The 18,862-nt window shown below is 40.0% G+C and overlaps 1 long non-coding RNA gene across 1 annotated transcript; it reads right to left on the bottom strand.

Moving 5' to 3' along the window:
• Positions 1 to 1,009: 1,009 nt before the first annotated feature.
• On the bottom strand, positions 1,010 to 12,494 carry LOC145721452 (uncharacterized). Its single transcript, XR_014145128.1, has 3 exons — positions 12,059 to 12,494; positions 8,066 to 8,109; positions 1,010 to 1,019 (listed from the first exon to the last, which is right to left on the bottom strand). It is a non-coding gene; the product is annotated as an uncharacterized LOC145721452 (long non-coding RNA).
• Between the last annotated feature and the right edge of the window lie 6,368 nt (positions 12,495 to 18,862).

Genomic DNA, 18,862 nt, shown 5'->3' with positions numbered 1-18,862 from the left:
GAGGTATTAACTAATGCTGCAGTGCCAATCATATTTCAAATAAATGTATCAAACCAGTATGTTAAACTTACACAATGTTATATGTCAAATATATCTCTTTCTCTTTTTTTTATGTCAAATATATCTCAATAAAAAATGATAATATCATCTAACTCATAAGACTGTTGTGAGTTTCAAAAGAGAAAACACATGTAAAAATGCTTAACACAGTACCTGGTCACTAGTCCCTCAACAAATGGTAGCAATTATTATTTCCACTCCAGTGTTTTTTTCTACTGGATATAGATAAACTAAAAATGCAGACAATATCTTCATGCCCTTATACTTTTTCTTCAATTTATCCTTTCATAGTCATAGAAAAGTAATCTAGTCCTATGGGAATTTTTCCCAAATTACCTTCCATGTGTGCAGAAACTCCAATGTTTAAGAATATTATCAATTTTCCAGATCTTATATCAATATCAGTATTTCCAGAACAGGTGGCCTCTGTGCTCCAAGAGATAAATATATTAAAAATAAACAATTGAAGTGGCTTTAGGAAGAACTCACTCAACGAGTATTTAAAGTTGAATCATTTAGTCCTTTCAATATGAATTCAGTTAAGTTTTATTCAGGATAAAAATAAGCCTCTGATCTTAAAATCCAATTCAATGCCTTAAAATATTTACTAAAGTGGAGGAGAACAAATCAATGCTACAAGGTCAGGGAGGAACGTGCATATACTTGGAGAGTCACCACAGCTCCTCAGGCCTTTCATGGAGCTTAGCAAGGGGAACTGAACCCCCAGCCAGGTGGGGCTGCCTCTGGGGTGCTACATGAAAATAAGAGAGTCTTATAAAAGTCATAGGTTCTCAGCTCTAGGGAGGGCACAACTTTTTTCTCCTTGGCTGAGAGGACAACTTTCCAGGGCTCCTGGGTGACTCAGTTGGTTGAGCATCTGACTCTTGATTTTAGCTCAGGTCTTGATCTCAGGGTCGTGAGGTCTAGCCCTGCATCGGGCTTCTGGCTGGGTGTGGAGCCTGCTCTCCCTCTCCCTCTCCCCTACTCCGTTCTCTCTCTCTCTCTCTCAAAAAAAAAGACTACATTCCACCTACCTTTTTCAAAAAACCACTGTCCTGGCACAACAGTGGGGATAGAGTTGACTTTATTGAATTGTACATGTAAAAATGGGTAAGATGGTAAAAAAAAAAAAAAAGCAATGGGGAAACTGTGTAAAGAGTGGGGAAAGAAGGTACAAGAATTCTCTATTTTCTGCTTAATTTTCTGTACACTAAAACTGTTCTAAAAAATAAAATTTATTAATGAAAAAAGGAAAAACACATTATGCTAAGTGAAAGGAGAGAGATACAAAATGCCATATGCTTGATTCCATTTATATGAAATTCCCAGTATAGACAAAGCTATAGGGACAGGAAGTAGATGGTGTGTATTGGGGGATGGAAGGCGAGAGGATAAATAGGCAGCACAGAGGATTTTTAGAGAAACAAAAATATTCTGTATGATATTGCCATGATGAGTACATGTCATTATGCGTCCAAATCCATAGAATATGCAGCACCAAGACTAAACCTTAATGTAAACCATGGACTTTGGGTGATTATGATGTGTCAACATAGGTTTATCCTTGGTAAAAAATGTTCCGTTCTGGTACGTGATGTTGATAACATGGGAGATTATACATGTGTTGGTGCAGGAAGTATATGGGAAATCTCTTTATCTTCCTGTCAATATTTTTTGTAAACTTAAGGCTGCTCTAAAAAAATTATGTAGATAGTGGTTGCCAAGGGCTTGAAGAGAGGAAGGAATGGGGAGTGACTACTCATGGGTTTGGGGTTTCTTTTGGGGGTGATGAAGATGTGCTGGAATTTGATAGTGGTGATGTTTGCAAAAGTCTCTGACTATATTAAAAACCACCAAATTCTACACTTTAAAAGGGTTGATTTCATATTATGTGAACATGTCAATAAAACAAAACAAAACCTTGTACTGAGTATAATGAATATCTCATCTTCTTTCATTTGACCAGGAGACAGTGGAATATAGGAGAGTGGAGCATAGCGGGAAGGGAGCCAACAAAGGTGTTCCTCTCTCCTGCCTTGCAACCTTGTTCATCACCCTCTGATGAACTAACTGTACAGCAAGGCCATTACTGAACCAACTCTCAACAATCTTACCCTTTCATAGTCCCTCCAGTTATGTGTATTTTAAGGTGCATGTAGTCCTCTGCTTACAGGTAGTTTCTTCTGTGTGCTTTTATTTCTGCTTTTCCTAATTCACACCACAGTGGTCTATTATCTCTTGATTCCTCCTTTCACTCTTTTCCATTCAATGCATACTCTTTCCACTTCTGCTTTATCTATTGTTCTCACAGATAGACAGGTAAAACTCCCTCTGCCTGCCCAGTTATTCATCCATCCATTCTTTCATCCACTCATTCACTTATTTACCCATTATCTATCTCAGGAATCCCCATCGTTTTGAAGGAAAGGGCTGTCTCACCTCCTGGAAACACCAACAGAAAACAACTATCCCAACGAAACAACCACCATTATCTATCGGTTTCTGTGACCAGGAATTATTGTGTTTCTTTACCTCATAAATTTTCAGCTGCTGCTACAGAAAAGGGAATGAAGCAACTGTCCATCAAGGCCATGGTCTGTCCAGGTGACTCATAGATAGATTGCTTTAGTACTTTGACAATGACCACTTACAAAGGATGGTTATTTTGCCACTTATATGTTGAAGGAAGTTGAAAGAAATGGCTTACGTGTTGTCTTGGCATATCCTTCAGTTCACTGACAGACATTTATTGACAAACATTTACAGACAAAACCAGAAGTTTCCTTCCCCAAAATTCCCCCCTATAATTCCATCAGTTTTAGACTTATAAAAAAGAGTGAACTGAAAGTAATTTGGCAAGCAAATTGTTATTATTAGTTTCAAATACCTCTTTGGAGGAATATCCTTAATAGTGATTCAAGTATTAGTATCAACTAATTTAATGATATCAGCCCAGACTGGAGCATTATCTATGAGAAAGAAAAGAACCAATGTAAGGTTGGGTCATTTTTTGGTGCCTTTGAGAAAGCTCCACCATGGTGGGCTCACCCTCCCACTAACTTTTCTTCTTTCAAGTCTGAATTCAAAAGTCACCTCCTCTTACATTAAGTGTTTCTTCTTGTCTCTTGTTTGGGTGCTGATTTTTTTGTTTTGTTTTGTTTTGTTTTTGTCCACCAACAGCACTCTGTGCAAGACACAGGCTAGGAGAAAATATTAGCAATACAAATAGATGACAAAGAATTTGTATCAAAAAATCAAAAATATCTCTAAAGACCTCTTAACAACCACAATAAGGCAAACAACCCTCCATTTTTTAAGAAAATATGTAAAGGGCGTATATAAATAGCCAATAAGCACATGAAAAGAACCTAAAATAATTAGTTAATAGAGAAATGCAAATCAAGTCACCATTAGAATGTCTAAAATTAAAAGAGTAACAATACCAAGTGTTGATGAGGATGTGGAATAACTCAACTCTTAGTTATTGCTTGTGGGAATGTAGACTGCTATAGACACTTCAAAGAACAGTCTAGTGGTTTCTTACAAAGTTGAACATATGCTTACCACATGACACAGAAATTCCACTTCTAGTATTTATCCAAGATAAATGAAAACAAAAGCCCACACAAAGACTTGTATGTGAATGGTCACGTCAACCTTATTTATAATAGTCCCAAACTGTAAACAGCTCAAATGTCAATCAATGTGTGAATGGATAAGCAAATTGTCATATACCCATACAATGGGTAAATGAAAAGGAACGAACTGCAAGCAACAACATGGGTGGATCTCAAAATGTTATGCTGAATGAAAGAAGCATGACACAAAAGTGTAAATAATACATGATGCCATCTACATGAAACTCACAGGAAATTTCAATTTAATCTATAGTACAGAAGGCAGGTCAGTGGTTGCTTAGGTCCAGGAATGAGAAGGGAAAAAAGGGAAACTTCTGGGATGATGGAAACATTCTATATCTTGACAGTGGTGGTGGTATGGGTATGTACATTTGTCAAAACTCTTGAAACTGTACACTTCAATTGTGTGCATATTATTTATGAATTATACCTCAGTCAGGTTGGTTTACAAGTATCTGAACTCTCCTGCACCCAGCTCTTAATCTCCTGTAATCTACCTGCACTATCTTGTCTCTCATATTTATTATAGGGCCTGGTGTTTACCCTTGCAACCTTCAAACCTATTCTATAGAAATATGGGAGCCTCAAGTACTTCATTGCCTGTGGTGCTTAACTTCAGATGGAAACTATGTTTAGTCATTTCTTTTTTTTTTAAGATTTTATTTATTTATATGAGAGAGAGAGAGAGATTGAGAGAACGAGTGGAAGGAGGTGCAGAGGGACCCTGGATCATGACCTGAGCCAAAGGCAGACGCTTAATCGACTGAGCCACAGAGGCGCCCTGTTTAGTCATTTCTGACCTCTGCTTTAGTTAAGGGACTGCTTCCGAGGGTAGTTGTTTCACATCCTTCATGAGAAACCCTGAGTCATCCATTTCCCTCCATTTCCAACCCTGTGTTGATTTTTGGCATGATTTCTGAGGATAGTGTAAGCTTAATGGAGACACTATATTGTATCTTTCTTCCTGCCCATGAGTGAAAGTGGTTTATAAACTAGAGATGTGTGCTCCCTGTCTCACCTTACTTCTTCGAGAAGGTGATTTTCAGATCAACAGGGAAGCTAGTGAGGCTTTTTCCACACCCCCAATTTGCTTGGCCAACTTCATTTGTGGACAGAGCACATTCATCTTTCTCTTTACCTAAGAAGATCGTGCTGACAGAGGGTCAATTTGATTCCTTGCAGAGCAGTTTTATTCCAACTGAGGAAAATGATCTTTGTTTTCCAAAAATCTTTCTCTGGATCACAGTGTGGCAGGGTTGATCAGTCTACATTGGCCAAACAATAATTCCAATAATTTAACCCTTCTTGCATTTAGTGGTTCGTTTTGCTAAACGGAAAGCTTTCAGCAGGGAACCTCTTAAGAAAGGAAAATTGCTGGATTTAGCAACCAGTATAGATACTGAGGAGAGTTCAAGTTACTTTCTGAATAAAAGGGAGAGTAAAAGCAAAAATTCAAAAACCAACCACAAAATCAGCCAAGTGAACCGAGCTACCAGACTGTAATGTTTCATAGGTGTAGCTGACGCTCTGCCAAACCCCTTTCCATCCCACTGCTTCTTTTAGGCATACTATAAGCAGAAAACAATTGGAGCTTTGTGTGACTACTTTGGACATCTTCGGATGTTTATTAAATGATTATACAGATGTTACAAGCAGCCCTCGGGCAGCATTAATAATCTTCTACATGAAACATTCTGCTTGAGGGTTCTATCAGCATCAGACAAGATAGTTCATGTGTATAATTGCAGGGACTCCCATATTTTCCAGATTAACAAGACTGTTCTATTTCACCAGTGCTGTCCTTATTCTTTCTGAGGTTTTCAAAATCTTTTAGGATCAAATAAGATGACTTATGAAAGTCTTTTGTAAACTCCAACATTATAAATAAAATTTGATGATTTCTAAGATATCCATTAAAAACCTACCAGATAGTAAAAGATGTGAGCAGGCAGTTCATGGAAAAAGATACACAGTTGGTCTTTAAATATATAATAATGCTCAATTTTACCCACAGTAAAAGAGATACAAGTTAAAATTACACTGAGATGCCATTTCTCAACTATCTGGTTGGCAAAAAACTCAAGACTAGACAATATACTTAGGGCAAGACTATGGGGAAGAAAGAGAACTTTTGTATATTGATGGTGAAAGAGAAAAATGGTACACCCCAAAAGGGGGGGGATTTGGCATCTTCTAGCAAAATTATATATGCATTAACCCTTTGACCCATCAATCCCACTGCTAGAAATTTACCCTGAAAAACACACCTTCACAAATACAAAAAATATGTGCACATTATTTATTATTACATTATTTGTAATAACAAAACATTAAGGACAGTCCAGATACCCTCTACAGGGCATTATAAGTAAATTATGGTACATCCACTCAATACAATACTATGCAGCCATCCAAAAGAATGAGGAAGACTTCTGTGAACTGATATAGAGTAATTTGCAGGACATACTGGTAAGTGATAAAAAGCAAAGTACAAGAGTGTTCATAGTATGATGTTTTGTATAAGAAAGAGGAAATTAAAATGTATATGTATATATTTCCTTATTTTTGCAAAAAGAAAGTCAGGAAGGATAAATAAAAAATGGCCCATAGGGGGCAGCTGGTGGGGTATAAGAAATAAGGGTGCTAGCAAGACTATTCTGATTAGAACTTTTTTACTAGTCGTAACTTTTAAGCTGTGTAAATATTTTATATAGTCAAACCATAAAACTAAATAAAAAGTAAACCTTAATATTGACTACAGAAAGAAGTATTTCTACAATAAGATCACCACATAGAATAACAAATTAATTCAAGTAACTTTTAAATATAATACTAAGATTATACATTCTTAATAGAATATATTCTAAGATCAAAATAATTGCAAAGACATCTTGAGCTTAGTAGGTTTATAATTAACAGGGTTATTGGTTGTTGTGCTTCTGAACCCATATTGTGTTTATTGTGCTATTGTGTTTATGACAGTATAAACAAGTAAATACATTGATGTTGAAAACCAAGGTTTTCACTGTGGGATAAGGAAAATACATATATGGTGTGGGGCATTATGGTTTTGGGTTGGTTTCTACTTCAATTGAGGAATCATTATGAATTCATTATTTAATATTTTTTCTAGCTTTATCTATAAAAAGGGCCAGAAGCAATGATACCCCAGGAGTAATGAGCATACCTCACACTGAGTTTTTCGTTTGTAAATGCCATTTCCCATTCAAGGAAACCAGGGTGTCTTATGGACATGGTTCCAGGTCTGGGGCAGGAAATATAAAAGGTGATGTCAAGACATCTCAGGCCAGGTGTCAAGGAAGTGCTCAAAGATTAATGAGGCTATGTCAAAAGGACAAAGAAGCACTGAACTAGTTTTAAGAAATTATGATCCCATAGTGATACTCAAAAAAGGAGGAGGGGGAAGCTTTTTTTTAAAAGAATACTGTCAGAAAATAAAGGGAAAAAAAAGAAAGTGGAAGAAAGAATAGGAAAAAAAAAAACCATAGTTTTGTCCCCTTCCATATATTAATTGATTAAGGCAAATCATTAATAGATACTAAAACCATTGCATGAAAGATAGTTGGGAAGTAGAACATTCATGAAATCTCAAATAATCACAAATTATTATTTACATGGGGAAAGTAACCTTAACAATGAAAAGATCTGTGACCATCACACTATCCAAGTGATCAAACTTCATTCAACCAATAGTGGGACAATGTAGCATGAGGTACCTACTGATCTGATGCAATAAAACATCACCTATGACACTTTCCAGCCAAAAATGCTTAACCAGCATCTAATCATGAGGAAAGAACAAAGCAAATGCATAATGTGGGATAGATTACAACACAATTGGCTCAGACTCTTAAAATGTCAATGTTATGGAGTAACAGAGGGAAGAAAGGTTCTATTCTGATTTACACAGACTAGGGACTCATCATAAGGAAATGCAATTCATAAAACTCTATTGGATCCTGGATCAAAAAAAAGAAATGAAAACAGGCATAAAAGATGTTCTTAGGAAAAACTACAGAAATTTAAATACAGACTGTATATTGGAACACGGTAGATAATTATTCATTTTCTTATATGTGATCATGGTACTATAAATGTAGAACGACCTTTTTCTTAGGAAATGCATGTTGAAGAATTTAGGAATGAGATGTCATAACACCTGCTATGAATTTTCATATGGTTAAGAAAAGATCTATCTGTATAGAGAAAGAGCACAATGTGCATATGCTGACAAACTTGTAAATTGACATAAAGGATATGTGGATGTTCACTGTATGAGTCTCACAACTTTTCTATAGTCTGAAATGTTTTAAAATAAGAAGTTGGCAAGGAAAAAAATATCCTACCTGATAGTTTCAAGATTCCTTTTTGTGATCCATACCCTCATAGCCTAAAGTTAGAAAAAGAAAGGGGATGCTCGTTAGATGCAGAAAAAGCTCTAATCAGGGCAGTGGTTAAATGTTTAGGCTTTGGAGCCAGACAGACCCAGGCTGAAGACCTGTGCAAGTTACTCTAACTCTGTAAGCTTCACTTCCCTCAGCTATAAAATGAGGTTAAGGACAGTAACCACTTCAAAGGACTCCCAGATTCATGAGATAATCCACAACAAGTGTTAGCATGAAACCAGCACATAGTCACCACTCACAGATGCCTGCTCTGATTTCCAAAGTGCAATGTGACTTCTCATTAACACTTAAATATTTTTACATGACATACCCTATGGCTCAGATCAGAAATACTAGTTTCAATATCATCCATTTATCTGTTTACTTACTTTTCAAGAGCCTTCTCTGAAAAGCCCTAAAATAAAATTAATAATGAGGAGGAGGAGGATAGTGACAGGAAGATCATGTAGACAAAATGCAGAAGATGACAACTCACATTTTTAAGTTTAAGAAAATGCCAATGGGGAGGGGATCAAAAAGACATAATTCAAAGTCAAATACTCACATTTTTCAAAAGGTAGGGACAATTTCAGCAGATCTTACTTTGGGGTGGAGGGGTCACAAAATACTTTTAGAATCTGATAGACCCACTACCCCCAAAAACAGACATAGGGACATGACCCATGCAAATTAGAAGTTCATGGTCCCTCTGAGGCTTGTTCATGGACTAATAGGTGAGCATTATTGCCTCATGAATAGGGACATGGTGGGACCGAAGGACAAGACCCTCATTCTGCAATACCTCCATGTAAGATGTCTACAATCCTGTCACTGGACAAGCACTATGCCACCACTAGAAAATTGAAATTTGCAATTCAACCTCGGGAGTAATAAAACAGATTCAAAACAAGTGAGCTGGATCAAAAACATTGGGGCCGTGGAATAGATTCTCTTAGGGAGCAAAGGGATGTGAAGGAGAACACAGGTCAAAACATCCTGCTTATGTAACGCAGAACTCAGTTGAGCTAGAATCCTGGGAGGGGCTGATGGCCTTGTTTTATTCACATGCAGAACATCTAATCCTTGAGCAGAGGCCTCTAGATCTGGAATCTGTATTCAATGAAGTTGAAGAGCCTCTTCAACTCAGGAATTTGTGTAGTTAACAAAATGATTTATCGAGTGTGATTGAGCCCACTCTGTTAGGAGAACTATTTATAGCTATGGCATAAACTCACCATCCACACACTACAGAGGATGTACAGTGGGTTCCAATAACAGTTTCCAGCCTTCCTCCTAAGGATGTGGTAAGTAAGAGAACTTTCTCGGGGCCGGTTTTGTCCAGATCTTCATCTGCGTGCCCTGCTTTGCCCTTGTCACCACAGACAACTTATTAAAGAGTCTTAGTCTTTCCTCTCAGCACTTGCTCAAATTACAGCCCTCATTGAGCTACAGCCCTCCATTGATTACTGGAGGAAGCATTGCATCCCTCCAACACAACTTGCAAGATGTCAACTGTGGATTTGTGACAACAGAGTGCTCTCTCTCTCACCCAAGCACTCTCTGGTCCTCCTTCTCTCTGCAGAACTAAAATCCCTCAGCTCCAGCAATGCATTCTTAAAGGATGCCATTCTTAGCATTTTGTCAACAGGAGGAATATTTGAAACTCTTTTTGACCAGAAGAGTCACTTGGTACTTGTGATCTCCCTGAAAATGGATTGCCCATCAAAAAGAAACAGGGAAGCCAGGACACTCCTATGTAGTTCCTCAGAGGTCATAAGTCAAGCCATTACTCTTTAATCATCTGTCCAACATCATGAGGGCCCACCAGGTGTTCTACTTGCTTTGGACTACTGTTATCTTAATTAGACCCAAAACCATAAAATCTGAAGGACAGCTGGAAACATCTTGCTGTTTTCCTGGAGCTATTCCTCTTAGGCTCAGCTAAGTATATTTCAGAGGTGTTCCAGAGTGGCCTCATATGGGCCCACAAGGGCAGACTGTTAAATTTTCAGGAATTTTGCAAGTCAGTTGTTGAACTGTTGGTAGCTTAGAATTGGTAGCTTAAAACTGACCTGATAGGAATATTTACACCAAGGAAATAGGTAAACACTAAAAATAACAGTTCTCTCTCCCACCCACAGCTGGTTGTTAACTCTACCAGCATACTACTATTAGTAATGGTAACCTATGCAGTCTTTGTAGTGGTTAAACACACAGATTTTAGAGTCAGGCTAAACTGAACCAGAGTCCTAGCTTTACACTTACTATGTTACTTTAGTTTCACAAAATAAAATTAAGATTTAAAAAAGTACTGTGCTGTGTAAAACCAATTTCCCATTCCTCATGTTTCCATGTGGAAAACTTCCATTAGACTCATATTCCTGGCTTTTCTCTGATCCCCAAGGGAGGAGAAGTAATGTAGGTGATTGGTGAATTTAGGAGAAGAAGCTGAGCATGTGTGATTCTGCCATCCTAGCACATGGCATCAAACATCACGGGCCAAGATAGTTGCTTGAGCATTTAAAGGTTCTGCACCCAATTCCAGTGCAGGGGGGGGGTCAGGGGGGTAGTCCCCATACCACTCAGCAATTCTTGGACACCAACTGAGTGTCCTACAATTCAGTTCAATTCTGACACTATCTACCAGGAGATAGCATCAGAATCCACAGGTTAAGAGCCCAGTCCCACAAGACTGCCCCCTCCACTTCAGATGCCAACAGCCAAGTCCAGGTTGTCACCTGTGCTTCTGATCAACTGGCTATGAATCAGAGTTTTCCACAACCCCCTCCTCGGTTCAGTTAATTTGCTCGCAGAACTCAGAGAAACATCTTACTAGATCACTGTTTTTCAGAGGATGTAACTCAGAAACAGCCAGATATGGGCAAGGGGATGTAGAGTTTCTATGCTCTCTCAAAGAGTGACATTCAAAGCAAGGATAGGGATAGGGAACAGCAAGGGTAAGGGTTCAGGGACAGCCTCACTGGGAGAGTAAGACTGAGTAAGGGCCTGAAGGAGGTGAACGGGTGAACCATGAGTTATGTGAGGAACAGCATTTCTGGCAGAGGGAACAAGTTCAAAGGCCATGAGGTGTTAAACACACTGATTTTGAGATGCCAACTTGACGTAGAAGTGGAGCTGCCAAGTGAGTACCTGCATGCATGAAGACTCTAGAGTTCAGGGGAGATCACTGAAAACACCTTCTCTTGCTTTGGGCCCACCCTCCTCCAGGTAGGGTGACCAACTGTTCTGGTTTCCCTGGGACTGAGGGGTTTTCCAGGATGCAGAACTCTCGATTCTAAAACCAACAAAGTCCTGAGTAACAGTTGGTCACCGTAATTCCAGGTCATCCTACCTACCAGGGGGATGCTTGTAAATTATAATCCTAAAAAAGGAGTCCTAAAAATCCTTCAATAGTTCCTTCCAGCTTGAAGGATAAAAGTTAAAGTTCTATAGAATTTAGCATAAAAGTCCTTTTCTACACTAGCCCAATATCTCACCTGCCCCTCCCTCACCAGCACCCCATCCCCTGCTGGCCACCCCCACAGCCAACACACCTTTCTCAACAACCGTCCATCTCATGGCTTCCTGAATAAGTTAACATACTGTCAACTATTCTCTTTGCCCATCCCACACCTGACCTCCACTTCTTGGTGTAGCTAAAATCCCTCTCTCACTCCAGTCTCATTTCATGTGCCGGCTCCTGGGATCCTTCCTGGCTGACACACATGTTTTATCTCCATGTCTGTGGTGCTCATTCTATCCTGCCAAGGGCTGAATCCAGGCTTAGTGGGTTCTGAAGCTTATACAATTTGAGGGTGAGAGGTGAGAAGTCCTAAAGATTAAGATTCACCATAAATTTCCCTCTGACCCCATCCTTTCCACCCTGCATGGTAATTGTAGATTTACTTGTCTGTCTCTCTTAGACTGTAAGCTCTTTGGGGGCAGAGAACTTACCTGGCGTGTCTTTGCTTCTCGATTGCCCAGTATATAGAAGCAGCTCAATGGATGTTTGTTGACTGACTAAATGAATGGTCAGGCTGGGGGTGACAAAGAACACTGGTCTTTGAGTCAGATTCTGGTTTTTGCGACCTTGGCCACTGATCAGTTGTATTACCTGAAGACAAGAAATAAGGAAATTAACCTCCCAGGGATTAAAAGACATTAGGTGAGCTACCTTCATGAAACAGCCAGCTGGGGTGCCTGTCCAGAATAGGTGCTGAATAAGTGTCCATCTACTCTCTTTTCCCATCCTTGGGTTCTCTTTGCCTTCCATCAGTCATAGGTCCCCAAGGCTGGGATATAAGCCAGAAAGTGATGCCAGTGCCCATGAATACATGAACTTATTTAGTTCCACTGGCTTACATTTCAGAACCAAGATCAATGTTTTAGCTGAAATATTTTCCCTGCCACTCACGAGTTAAGGTTACTTAACTGATCTTTTGACCCTCATATTTGTCTGCAGGTCAGAAGGTACATCTATAATGTGCCACTGTGTCTTGAACTCAGTCCAGGGTCTGTAAATAAGGATGGGAGAGTGCTGTTTCTGCCATTTAAGCCAATCAATGTTATTGTTTTAAAGAAACCAATTTCCTTCCGTATAAACCCAAGTATATAATAAATAAATAATTCAGCTTCCCTGAAATATTTATTACGGGCAGGTGGCATTTCTGCTCTCTGAGAAAAGCAAGTTGTCAAAGAATTGGATGCCTTTGGGTAACAACGCCACCAGCCCTAATCATAGCAACTCTGTATCCGTTGCTTTTGGTCATTTGTCCAATGAGCAGAGCAACCTTGGGAGTTAAGTAGAGCATCACCGTTTTAAAGATGAAGAAACACAAAAAACAGTAAATAAGGTTACAGAGCCAGTAAGCTCAGGAGTCAGTATTCCAACTGATCTCTTTTGAACATGCTGCTACTCTCTATGGAGGGCAAAAATTATAGTCCAGAGTGACAGCTCTTACAAAGGACCACAATCCCTAGAACCTCTTTCCAGATGATCCATTCTGCTTGTCTGTACCGCCCGGACAGACCCCAGCATTTATCATACCGTGCATGGTGTCTGATTCACTGTGCCCTGTTCAGTAACCAGCATCCCAAACCAGGCCTGATCTCTCAGGCTGAGTCTATGGTTGGTCCAGTGAAGATCTTCAGATAACATCCCTGTGTATTTCTTTGGAAATCTCTAGTTTTAAGATGACCTCGCTTACTCTACTCTTTGCTACATGTTGTTCAGGTGGCTATTGCAATCAGTAACTGCTTTTTCTTGGATGGAAATTACCTGTTGATGATGATGATGGTTAAAGCTAACATTTATCCAAAACTTACTACATGCCAAGGACTGCACTAACAGCCTTACAAAATTTCGTTTAATTCTTAGGACAATCTTTGAGGTAGATATTAATGTCCTCATTTTTTTTAACTGTGACACTTGAGGCCTAGGGGGTTGCAGGAAATAACTAGTTCTAGACTCCACAGGTAACGAGTAATCAGCACAGCCAGGATTCAAATTGGGGCCTTGCCAATCATATGATAGATGTGCCTTTAGCCACTATGATACTTCCAGTGGGAGAAGAGTCAGTATTAGCTATTTTGTAGCATAAGCTCCAGCCATATTTAGGAGATACCTTTATTTCTAAGCAAAGGGTATGTATCCCTCCCTCCATCCATCCATCCATTTGCTCACACTGACTCTTCCCTTTGCCTGGAATGTTGCTCTGCTCTCTCTGTATTGTGGAGCTAACCCCCTTCTCAACCTTTAATCCTCATTTATAAATTTCACCTCCTCCTCATAATGTGCTGCATATCTTACTCAGGGGTGGATCCAGATTTTGTGGGGCCTCAGCTACAAGGTGCAGCCATGGAGGATGACCTTAAGGGTGATCAAGGGTAGAAACTGGAATGAAACAGCGCAACTAGAGCTCAACTCCATTTCCCCATCAGGTTTGGTATTTTCTGGATGCTTGATGTGACATAATCACAATCCTCTATAGCTTAATGTCTAATCTGAGTTTTAGAGTGGCCTTTCTCTAAGATATTGAACCATCTCACCTCAGTAGATAAACCAAGGTTCAAACGATTTAAAACCATAACTGCTGTGATTCAGGAGTTGCTGGGCTTTGTCTTCGGCATCCCCCAAAGTTGCCATCAATAAAAAAGCAAGGGCAAGCAGTGCAGACCTAACCTGAGGCTCCAGATGTCAACACCTGTCATCCTCATTTCAGGGGCCAGCTCAGTCTGCAACGTGTGCTCATTAGAGCTATTTTTGCTTATACACCCTTTGTTAAAATCAGATCGCAATAAATGTAATACTGTATTAATAACTCCTGCTGAAACTTAGAATTGTTTGTTTCTGATACACTAACAGGAACTCAGCCAGTTATTACCCACATTTTTCCAGTCCTACAGAACTGAATCTGAGCGGTGTCACGTGATCTCCTCAAGGGCACACAAGCTGGTAGAAGTAGAGCAAACCAGGTTATGATTACAATGTAAATGTCCTTTGTACTCTGCCACACTGAATTTCCTAAGAACTAAAAAAAAAAAAAAAAAAAAAAACCCTCAGAAAACTAGGTTTGATGGCTTCAGCAATCATGCTCTGGATTTACACTTCTGTGTACAAAGTAGTCTCACTAGAGAATAATAGATGATACACAGTCAATCCAAGATAGTATTTCCAAATGGTATTTCCAAAAAGTCTGTATTAGAGCCATCTGAGTATTATTTCCTCCCCTTTGATTCCTTTTATTGTCAGCTATGGAATTGTTCCACTATTGAGACTAATGGGTAGATGCTGCCCCCAAATCGGACATTGATTTAGATGTGCTCATTCCTCTTATTAGTACTTTGGCTCAAATCTTCTCTCAAGAAGCTTTGCTTACAAATCCCTGGACGTTTCTAAATCTACCTCTAGACTCTGGGTCCTCAGGGGGAATTAAGGGAAGGCCACAAGTTGATCTTCACAAGACCAAATCAGGCTTCCTCCAAATTCTGCTTCCCAGCCAATTAAGTACAACAACCCTGCATCATTTCTCCTCTTCTGTGGCACCAGCTGTTTATCACTGGAATAAGTCAACTTGAAATTACAGATAGAACCCACGTCCCCCTCTCTCCTCCATCCCAGAGCACTTCCTGGGAGAAAAAGGGTAACAATCAGGTTACATTTACTGTTAACAAACCATATTTCTCTACATCTGTCCCACTCCGCTGTCTCCCTTATTACTGGGGGAAGGACACTCCTGAGCTCATCAATAAAGGATTCTTCGCTTCCTCCTGTCCCCCACCATCTCAGCCCCCCTCACAGAGGTCTTTGTCCAGGTCTCAGTCACCAAGACCAGTGCAGTACTCCCTCTGGCATCCGCCTGGAGCACTGTCTCCATCACGCCACGGACTGTCTTGGCTCATGGAGGCATTGGGACCCACAAAACCTGCACTCAGTTCCCTTCAGGTGGCCACCAAGGCTACCACCATCCTTCATGCTCCCTGCATTGACCCTGAAGTCTCACTGTGATGCTCACAGCTACTCTGCTAGAAAGAGGAAATGTTCTTTCTGTGCATGTGGGTCCTTCCCCAAGCATGGCCCAAAGCCTTGCTGACCAGTGTTCCAGACACTCATAGGGATGTGTGAGAGCAGCTCTTGAGTTTTTACTTGTAGCTTCTCCTCTAGGACTCTCTTGGGAGCACTTGGAAGGTGAAATGCACTATTTTCAAACCACTCCTGCCTCAGACCAATGAGACATTTTTCTCAGGCAGAATTTGTGTGCTGGACCTCTGTCCTTAGCACCAACTCCCTCCCAGGAGGATCTAACAGCCCCTCGAGCAAAGAGGTTCTGCCAGGCTCATGCCACTGGTACTTTTTCTATGTGAGTAAATCCAAGTAGCAAAAAAAAAAAGATTACTCTTCAATCAGGACCCTTGAAACTGAGGTATGGTCAAATCATTTGCTTCCAACCCTGAGTTTACCATCACTCAACCCCAAAACATACAGGAAGTTGTTGGCAAACTGGATGGGTTGACTTCCACAAAGCACACCCAGCAGATTCTCTCCACATGAGGTAGATTGTTCAGGCATGAGTGGTCCCTGCTGCACCCTTGCTCCCTACTCCAGACACACTATAGAATGTGCAGAAATTCGTGCCATGAGACAGCCTGCCCCAGCCAGCAATTCTGTGTCACCTCCACTGATCTTCCAGGTCTGAAGTAAGCAAGGACACCTGTTTGTTCCTGTTTGGGGTGGCTCCTTCTTAGCGGTTGCTAAAGTACTTAGAACAAGAGCCAAGAAAAATGTAGCAATTGTGAGAATCTTTGCAATTCTAGAATCCCTGTGATATGCCTGAGTCGGGAAGGTGCTTACAGAAACATCATGATTTCTTCTCTGGGAACTTTATTTTTCTGAAAGACTATTTGACACTTGTCCCTTTGATAGCAACAAACACAAGGCTATTGTGGGCTCTGAAAGAACAAACTTCCTTCTGGAAACTGTTGCAGAAAGAGGACAAATGAGACCAAAACAAATACAAATGGGAGCCAAAAAAAAAAAAAAAAACCCAAAAGCCAACCCCAACATTTTTTTCTCCCTGCCCCTCCCCCTTCCACGCCGCCACCCCTCCACCCAGCCTCAGGTTTAGCTTCTGCTGGAAGTACCTACGGCCAAAAATGTCAGTGCAATTAAGTTCCACTTAGCCTCACCCATGGCTTCTCCCTTACCTGGAACAATAATAACCTAACAAACGCTGAATACCCTCAAGACATATTCAATGCTCTGTTCGTGTTTCTGCATTTATAGGACAAATGGAGAGAATATGACCAATATGATGACAGTGAGAAATTAATACTACCTGACCAAGCACTGTTCTCAGCAAAGTTTGACTTAGTCTGGGCAGAGTGAGAGAAAATTCAAGGGCACAGAGCAAATGGCAGAAGGCTGGCAGATGCCCTAGACTTTTGTACACATGTCTAGAGCTCATCAGTTCCCTAATATGAGGCAGGCACTGTGAAGTACTTACTTAGTTCCCTCTTTAATCCCCCCAATCCTGATGTGGGTATTATCATCCCTATGTATAGCCCAGGAACCCGGGGCTCCTCAGTGACTTGACATGGCTTCCACAATCACAAAGAAAAATATCCCTGAGATTCTGGCCAAGTACTTTAATCATGAGTGCATTAGTCAAAACTCAATTGCGAGAGACAGAAACCCAGCTCAAACTAGCTTGGGGGTAAGAGGGAGGAACTTTTAGATGATCTAACTAATTTCAGACATGGCTAGATGCATGGACTAAAAAAATGTCACATGGACTAACTCCATCTCTCCATTGATCTGTTTATCCCAGCAGCCTGCCACTGCTTCATTTTGTGTATGTAAATTTTATTCTCTTCTTCTGTAGAATCTGCCCCGTAAGATCAAATGGGTCTAGCCAGCGTTATATTTTATTTCATGATCCCAAGAGAAGAAAGAGACTGTCTTTTCCAGAATCCATAATTTCTCAGGGAAGACACTGGCTCTGTTCAGGTCGTCTCTCACTTATCCTTGAACCAATCACCACAGTAGGGTGGTTGAATCCCATGATTGACAGCCAACCAGGGCCATGCAGAGAGAGAAGTGGTAGCTCTTCGAAAGGAAAGTTCCTGGCCAAACAAGGCAGGTATCCAACAGAAACAGAATTTAATAGAACTAGTTGGGACTTAATTTAGATGCAATCCCTTATGAACTTGGGTCTACCAATTTTTATGGCGTTAATATCCTTTTGTTTTACATGCTCTCCGTAATCTGTGATCTATGTATGGAAGTGGGATGCAATGACAAACTTGGAAATACCAATGAAGTTTGTGTGTGTTTAAAAATTAATGTAAGAGGGCGCCTGGGTGGCTCAGTCGTTAATCGTCTGCCTTCGGCTCAGGTCATGATCCCAGGGTCCTGGGATCGAGTCCCACATCGGGCTCTCTGCTCCGCGGGAAGCCTGCTTCTCCCTCTCCCACTCCCCCTGCTTGTGTTCCTGCTCTCGCTATCTCTCTCTCTGTCAAATAAATAAATAAAATCTTTAAAAAAAATAATAAAAAAATAAAAATTAAAATTAATGTAAGAGCCAATAATTAGTGGTTTTCTTTCTAGAACAAAAAGTTTGTTGTTAAAATAGAGTTGCTGGAATCTTTTAAAAACTGTTTTTTAAACAATATAGCATCATCTTGCAGTGTTCTTGCCAAAAATGTTTAACCCCCCAAAAAATGGCTTGGGCTCTCTAAAAATGTCATTTTCATAAAAGACTGCCCCCCCCAAAAAAAGAAGGCTGAGGAGCCATGCCAGATCAGATTAAGGAGACCCAAGAGTCATGACAACTAAATATAGAGTGTGATCTTTGATTAGATCCTGGATTTAAAAAAAAAAATTCTAAGTGGCATTACCAGGACGATTTAGGAAATTCAATACTAAGATCTATATATTAGATAATAATATTGAACTAACATTACATTTTCTGAGTGTGCCTGTTGTGTAGAAGAATATCCTTGTTCTAAGGAGACAATTTGCCAAAGTATTTAGTTGATGAAAGTCAAGATGATGAAACTAATTTTCAAATGGTTCAGAAAAATAAATGTACCCATAGATCTGAAGAGAGAGAAAATGAGGCCAAATGTTAAGAATTAGTGAATCTAGGAGGAGGGTATATGGGTGTTCATTACATACTGTACTGTTCCTGTAATTTTTCTCTAGGTTTCAAATTTTTCCAAATAAAATATTGATGGGAAGGGGGAAAAATTAAGGTACAG

This window comes from Leptonychotes weddellii, chromosome 5 (assembly GCF_054177405.1).
Source record: "Leptonychotes weddellii isolate Sample4059 chromosome 5, ASM5417740v2, whole genome shotgun sequence".
In the NCBI taxonomy this organism is placed as follows: domain Eukaryota; kingdom Metazoa; phylum Chordata; class Mammalia; order Carnivora; family Phocidae; genus Leptonychotes; species Leptonychotes weddellii.
This window is presented reverse-complemented; position numbering and strand designations above follow the sequence as displayed.